The following is an 8,437-nucleotide window of genomic DNA, read 5'->3' as shown; positions in this document are numbered from 1 at the left end:
GAAACAACTAATACCTAATAAATTAAACAGATAAAATCCAAAACTTGTAAACAAAATCAAGTAAAAACAAACTTCTATATTAAGCTGCAAAAAAAAAAAAAAACAGACAACTCAAACCGCAATTCATACAGCGGTTAAGGGCAGTCGCATCTCGTTCTGCGGCTATGTGAAAACCGCAACTCGTTATGCGGCTATGTAAAAATGAATTCTTCAGAACCGCAACTAGAAATGCGGTTTGCATCTGCCGCAACTCGAAATGCGGCAACTCCAAATGCGGCAAAATTAAAAAATGCACTAACCTGGGAGCTCTTTCTTCCTCTCGTCTATGTCGAAAGCCGAACCAGTAGCAAACAACACCACCACCACGATCAATAACAAGCAAAATCACCAGCAGTGATTAGAAACACAAAATACTATTTTGTTCTCAATAAAATAGTAACTCAAGTGAAGGTAACACAATTCAAATGCTCGTACAACTCAAATGTGGACCAGGAAGGGGATGAGGGGGTGTAGGGTTTATACTAATCAGACAAGGATTAGAGTTGTTGGCAGTTAGGGGTTAGAATATCATTTATTATTCATTAATTATGTTTGACTTTATTAAATGACTGAAGGATAAAAAAATAATTTTGAAGGTGCAGGAAGAAGAAGGAGAGATGCATGGAGGAACACTCTAAAAAAATTGTAAGTTGATATGATTGATTTGAATGACTAGAAATAAATTTGGTGTTATCTTTTTATTTTCCTTTGCATTTACAAATACGTTCGTCTTATATGATATTTTTAATCGATTATTTTAATTAACTCCATCACACACATGTAGTGTCTCTCATATGTCACACTGATATTCACTTCCTTTCTCCCTAATTCAACACATGCAAAGTAAAGTACATGAATATGTGAGATTCACACGACCATCATATAATATTATTATCTTTAAGATTATTCTTTAGCATTATCTATTTTTAATTTTCAAATTAAAATTTCTGTTACCATTTTTTAAAAGACGTCTTGAAAATTTCAAGGAAAATTACCATTATTAACAAACTTATATATAAGTTAATTTAAACTTGTTAAATAATTTTTTTTCATTACTCATAGGTGAATAAGTGTTTATGAAATACTTTGTAAGTTAACTCTTTTACAATTTCTTCTTAAGTCATGTTGGAAGTCTCACATTGATTAGAGATAAGACCATTTAAATGTATATAAGTGGGTGCAAACCTCATCCTACAAGTTGGTTTTGTGGGATTGAATTACACTTAAAGTCTGCTTCTAACATGGTATCAAAGTCATGATAAATGTATAACAAATAAAATCACTATCTCTTATTTTTAATTTTTATTTATAATTTTGAAATGAACTTGAAATTAATAAAACTTTAATCTTGACATAATCTTGGTCTATTATCTTTAATCACGAGTATTTACCATAGTTCTTGTTCCAAAACCGGTCTTGAAACACCTAATCCGTATACGTACGTATATATTGCGTACCGTCCAATCCTACGGTACACACGTTATCTAAGATTTATCATATTATATACAGAAATTGATTCATTTTATTGACAACATAATTGAATTATCGTTTCGCTAAATTCGAGGGCATTATTAAAGAAGAGAATTGAATACTCTCTTGCAAATGGTATCAAAAACTTACAGATGGACAGAACTGGGATAGAGTATGTAGAGGCAGTTGGTCCCAAATAAAGTACCCTCTCATTAAAATTTAAAAAAAAATTTGTCCCTACAATATTACTACAAAATATTAAATTGTTTTCTTATTCTGACTTGGTAAATTTTCCCCATCTTTTTTTCTTTCTTGTCTGTCTCTACTTAGATAATTTTGATAATGAATTTTTAACACATTATACAAAATCTAAACCTATGTTGCATGTATAAATAACCATTATGCATGCTTAATTTGTAACCTAAGGTTTTCGAGTCTCTCATAAAAATAAACATATACTTAATATTGTTGGATCTAAATCTAACTATATAAGAGATTGATATCATTTTTTACCAAAAACTTTAAGACAATAAATCTTTCATTTTTATACAGTGTTCTACTTTTTTATTTTTATTTAAGAGGAGACTTAGATTCAGACTTGGATTCCAACCAATATTCATCAAAACAAGAAAAATATACTATTTTTTTTATAATTTAATTACAAATTGTTTTGAAAAATGATGTTATAGGTGGCATCAAATTTTAGAAAATAATTGAAGTTTCCTCATTTCAAAAAAAGCATCACTGTTTTTCCTCGACGCTTTCAATTTAGATTCCCAACCTTTTTGTGTAGTCATTCATTCATATCGTTTGCTCACTATTTTCACATAATTCTTTTATGAAGAAACAATTAAAGCCATACTCTTACATGGAGATGCTAACAAAGTTGTCATATACCTTGGCAATTTGAATTATTTGTCTTATAACATTCGTCATCATTACTTTCTCTAAGAAATAATTAATAGTGTTAAAACATTGTTATTAATATAAGAAAATAATATTTTTTATTTCACATTTCTTCTCTTCTTGTTTCTTTTACTCACACGAAATTGTTTGAATTATAATATTTTAACTTAACCAAAAATGTGTTTGTTTAAATGAGAATATGATAGTAATTTGGTTAAATTATAGTATTATTTTTGGTTGAGTGACAATAGTTAAATTTAAAAACAAAGTTAATTGTTATTTTGGTTTTGTTTGAATAATTTTTTTTTTCACTTGAACGAAAATATGATAGAGTAGGATCTAAGTTTCTATTTTATTTTTATTTGTACGAAAATCCTCTACTTAAACAAAAATATAAAAGATTTTACCTCTTATAACATAATCAAACTAGTTTCAAATTGTAACAATTCAAAAATTTATATTCACCAACATATTAGTTTAAAATCAAGCACTTTAACTCATTAATTCAAAATGTCAACATATCAAATCAAACAATACAACTAATCTATTCTCATTCAAATAATAATCATATATTTAACCGATAAAAGAGTTTCATTATCTTTAAGAACCTCTATTCACAAGATACAATATTTATACAAAAACAATTCTTATAAACAATTTGATTACATTCTAACTATCTTAATCGAACAAAAATTAATCTTCAGTCCATATTTACTTTATTTAAGATTATAATAAATAGAATTATAACACTTTTCATCGATACTCCTATAACATACTATGATTATCAAACAAAAAGTAAAAGATGAAGTTAAAAATATATAACGAAATCAAAGAAAATATTAATATTTTAAAAAAAATGATATTTCTTATAAAATAAAATTTCAATAATAGAAAATAGTATAACTTTTTAGCAAAATATTCGAGCATTATTTATAAAACCATTTTTTAACTATCTTTTAATCCTTATATATCATCGGTCTTACAAAATCAGCAAATTTTAATTTTATTTGCCTTATATTTTTATCTTTTAAAAACTATTTCTAATATTTATTATTTTGTCATTGACTATTCATATATTTAATACAATTAAATACAATTAATGCCTGTGGTACATCATGGATACTTTAATTTTTTTTTCTCTAAAGCACCAACTCAGCTAAGTAATTTATAAAAAAATAGTATTTATAAATTTATGGGGCAGCAGATAAAACTAAAACTAAAGTTTATTTATTTTACAATAATTAAAATATTTCACAACTTTAGAGAAACAGAAAGAACTATTACCAAAAACCAAAACCAAAACATATTTATTTAATGAAAACCAAAAACACATGAAAGTAAAAGTAAAATAAAAATAAAAAATTATCTTAAAAAGGTTTAATTAATTTTTGTGTTTCCCATTCTCTCCTCCATGACCACCCTATACACAAAAAAAGAGAAGAAAAGAAAGTGGGCCTAAAACTTGAAGGATTGGTCCCCTCTGTGGCATACCCTATCAAGTAAGATCTTTGGGATGTGTTTGGCAATGTGGCAGTCCGGCGGTGTGACTTTCACAGTGTGCCTTTCGGTTGCTATCTAAAGCCACTTCCCACTTTTGGCATTTTGGTGAATGCGCCACAAAAAATTTCTATGTAAACATATATTATTCAAAACCCTTATTTTATATAATATATTATATTATAAATGCCATGAAATTACCATACCTTATTATAAATATAGACATAGATGATGCAGCAAATCATGCAGCACTAGTTGTGTGAGTCTCTTCCTAAGAGCATCTTACATGAAGAGGAAGAGAGAGTGATGCAGCCAAGGATGACTTGCCGGCGTTACACTGCATGCCCTTCACGGTAACTTTGTCGGCAAGTGGTTCTTGGCTACGTTTGGCTCTTTTCTTATCATGTAAATACTCGCTAGGATCAATTATTGCATCAGAAACTCCTTCACTTGCATACACTGCTACAAGATTGTGTATGTTTTTCTGGTAAGTAGATAAACTTGTACTTGTGAAGAGTTTGAATATGATAAATCTCCCTTTCTTTCTTGGTCATGTTTGTTTCCTTGAAGCTGAACTCACAGGTTTTTTGTTTATTTCGTTAGGGAGAAACTGTGTAAAAGGTTTGTGTTGCAGTATATACAATGGAGACTTGAAAGCTATTTGACAGATGCAGAACAAAAATAGAAAACATTATTGGAAAACTAAAAGCTGTTTATGAGATGTTTTGGTAAAAATATGAAGGTTTATATACTATTAGTTCTTTATGCTTTAACCTTAACATAGGATTTGATATTTGTTTATCCTTTTGTTGTTTATTTATAAATTGGTTTTCTGCAGTGAAACAATAGTTTTTGACAGAGGTTGTGCTTGTGCATGTAGGTTTGTAGAGATCAAGATAACATGTCAGCATACAGCCAGACCAAGAAACAGAGAATTGAAATTTTGAACAGGTAGTCCATTCATGCCATACATTATGGTCATTTTCTTTGACCAATTGAACATTGCACCAAAAAAACCACATATTGATGAAGGTGATGTGACTGAGAGTAAACAAAAATTACAAAAAACAAACATATATTTACTCTTTTGTGTTTCTACTTCAATTTTTTCTTCTTTCTTCTTATTACATAACACTGTGGATCACATTGAAGATTTTAATTATTAGGTCCGAACAGTGATAGTTTAGTATGGTGACAATGTACATCACGGTGTGAAAGTGAAATAGGCACGTTTATCTGTGCACTGTCCATGTCCATGTGCAAGAAAAAATGCTTAATTGCATGCACATGCTGAACTTTTTTGTACCTGGGGCCATCCAAAGTGGACCAAACAATTATATCTCTGCTTCTTTTGTACATTTTGAGTCTCCCAAAATGATTCCTGAAATGCATCATGTGCAGCAGTTATGTGTCATTGGTACGTAAGCAAAAATTATTTTTCTTTTCACATCTCTATATTATATGTATATTATTACTAAACATTACTTTAAAAGTTATCTGCAATATTCATGTGTCTATGATGTTCCATCATCATTGATTTATGGATAGCATTTATGAAGATGTAATTTTCATAAGAGTGGACCACTCAACATCTCATTTTTTTTTCTTACTTTAAAAACTAATCTAGGGTTTTGTCTTACTCTTTTGTTTAAACTCGGTTTTCTTCTTCTAAAACTACCTTCATTTTCTAAAACTCCCTTTACATTATAATGATTTTCATCACTGTCATTTTCTTAAAAAATATGGATAGTAAACAATAAAATTTTTTCCATTTCTTCTCTATTTGCCGAAAAAGATCTTCCAAAAAAAATCCAATATTCTTTCTTAAACCTTTTTCTCTCAAAAGAGAATTGAAATTTGGAATTCATGATAAAGAGACCTTAAGAGGAGAAAGTTTCTTCCAACATTTTTTACTTGATGTGGGACTTCTCCTTCACATTTCTCTGTTCATGTTCTTCACAGATTTCTCACATCACTGTTAGAAACTCAAACCTTACAAGGGAATAAACAGATAGACATAAAAGGGTATTCGAAGCCTTTCACGAATGAAAATACACAGACAGAAGATAAAATGACAGACATCTACCGAGAAAGAGCCTGTCAGAGACACTAGTTAAGAAAACAAGAGTGAAAAATCTTCTTTTGATATTCATATTGTATCTATGTACTGTAAAATTTGGCTAAAGCGATTTCATAGTTTTGCATGTTTAGGATGTTGAAGTTGCAGTGCAATTTTGGTATGAAAAAATTTACTTATTTTTCCTTAAACCATTTTCCAGTTTCCGGCAAAAGGTGTTCTTGGCGGTGTAAGGGGGACAGGACGAAGGAGATAACGATAGCAAAGTATTTTTTTATTTGTTTTTCTAATTAAAATATAATCAATTCTAATCTTTAACCATTGAGATAATTTGATTGTAAATTTAAGGACTAATAATGTCAGTGAACTCAGATAATTTAATGTGATTCTTCACCCTGAAATCCACCTGAATAAAAACTGCATGAACTGTAAATGACATCCGCAAAATCGAGAAAGAGGTTGAACTGACTAAAATATTAGATTTTGTTTAAAAGTTTATCAAAGTTAATATAATTAATTTTTAACTGTTCAAAATGTGTGTCTGAACTAACTATTTAATAGATTTTAAATTAGGGTGTGTCTAGAAGAATCAACTCTTATTTTAAAATAAAGACTGCCTTGGAACAGATGCAGTTGTTTTACTGTATATGACGAAGATCTTAGTTTTATCTGCACTTCAAATTATTCCAATTAGTTTAGTCTGAAAATCAATCACATTTTTAAATATTTGTTTCAGGAAAATTAACTCAAATCTATTTTCAGAAATTCTGCATCATATAGTTTTTTAAACAGTTGAATCATTTGAAGTTTTTTTTTTTTTTTTTTTTTTTTTTTTTTTTTTAATTTAGTTATCATTTTAAAAGTTTAAGGTTAACCAGTTCTTATTTGGTCAATTATGTATTACTTTTCACTAAATATCTTTAATTATTTTATACACAAAAAATATAAACTACACATATACTTAAATTGATACAGACCCAAAATACAGAGGTTTTCTCTTTGGGCTATTGCTGATCCGTGACAGCTTTAAATAACATTGATAGAAGCAAAACTAAATTGAGTAAAAAGGTTGAGAGGAAGGAGAAAACAGTGTTGAATGGGAATCAAAGTTTGTTCATCAATTTCAGAGTATAATGAAAGTTGATTAATGTAATGTAATGATTATTTTGTAACAAAGAGCTTCACAAACAGAAGATTTTTTTCCACATAACTTGTGTTATTAAGGATCCATTATAGAAATTCACTTGTTTAATTCCACTCATTCTTGTTAAGTACTGTTCTAGATTGATTCTGCATTGGATGCTGAAAATGACATTGAAGATTGATCATGAATATATGGTGTTTCTGAGGAAGCCACCGGTTTACATTATTCCCAAAAAGGGACAGAAGAAACACATGTGTCAACATCATTAATTTCATTCACAAAGCAACCTTGATATTATCACAAGCTTCTGAAACTTCACACACAGTGAAAGATGGCAATTTATTACAAAACCTGAAACATGGAGTTTCCCCAAGTAGAGTGATCAAGCCATTATGGGATCCGTTGACCTTGAAGAAGATAGAACTGTAATGCAGAAGAACTAATAATCTGTCATTGTCAGATTGGAAAAAACAACTTCTTACTAGTAATATTAGAATGTGTTGTTAGCATTTTCAAGCAATTAATTTGGAGACAATTGCAGAAGGCAAACTAAGCCTTTGAATCAGAATTCATATGCTGTATTGTATTAGAATCAGTTAAACATGTCACGACTCGTTGAGAAGATTATGTAAAGATCCAACAGAATCATGAAGCTCGATCAAATTTGAGCATTCACAAACACAATTCTTTCAACTTCATGAAATCCGACATATGCTTATCCATTGTTGTTATAATGATAATGCTGCCTAAACCAAACCAATCAAATGTTCTTCCAGCTGGTTTGTTGAATCCTTTTTACCTATTCCTGATAAGGTCTAGGATGATATTGTTTTGAACTTCATTACTAATTTACCTTTGTTCACATGGCTATACTAGCATTATGAATCATCTTGTACTCGTATTCTTCACTGCTATTCGGAAAAGGTTAAATTTATTCATTGAGGAGCTTTTTTTTTTTTTTTTTTTTTTTTTTTTTTTTTTTATAAAAGCTGTTTTTTTATAATTATTATTTTACTTTTTTAAATTATTATGTTTTTAAATTTAATTTTACTATTAAAATAATTATTTACAATAAAAAAAAGACACAAATCTACTGTGAAACCTTAGAAAAACTCACTCTCAGTTTCATGTTATTCTCAGTTTCACGTTTCTCTCAAATCTCTCTCCAGCTCTCATTCCTTCTTCCTCTTCTTCTTGATGATAAGCCCTCCTGAGGAAGCATTGGAGAGTCTATCACACTGTCAACACCAAGAGTAGAGTATCTTCCTTATTTCTAAGACAAAATCTGCATCTTCTTGTTCTTA

The 8,437-nt window shown here is 29.2% G+C and overlaps 1 long non-coding RNA gene across 2 annotated transcripts; it reads left to right on the top strand.

The window, feature by feature from the left end:
• The first annotated feature begins 4,152 nt into the window (after positions 1-4,152).
• LOC111242103 lies at positions 4,153-6,181 on the top strand. Of its 2 annotated transcripts, none has more exons than XR_002668961.1 (3): positions 4,153-4,399; positions 4,516-4,640; positions 4,793-6,181. It is a non-coding gene; the product is annotated as an uncharacterized LOC111242103 (long non-coding RNA). The 2 variants fall into 2 exon arrangements; XR_002668960.1 differs by having other exon boundaries at positions 4,516-4,654.
• The last annotated feature ends 2,256 nt before the right edge of the window (positions 6,182-8,437 follow it).

This window comes from Vigna radiata, chromosome 1 (assembly GCF_000741045.1).
Source record: "Vigna radiata var. radiata cultivar VC1973A chromosome 1, Vradiata_ver6, whole genome shotgun sequence".
Taxonomy (NCBI): Eukaryota; Viridiplantae; Streptophyta; class Magnoliopsida; order Fabales; family Fabaceae; genus Vigna; species Vigna radiata.
The sequence above is the reverse complement of the archived record's forward strand: the minus strand, read 5'-3'. Positions and strand labels throughout refer to the sequence as shown.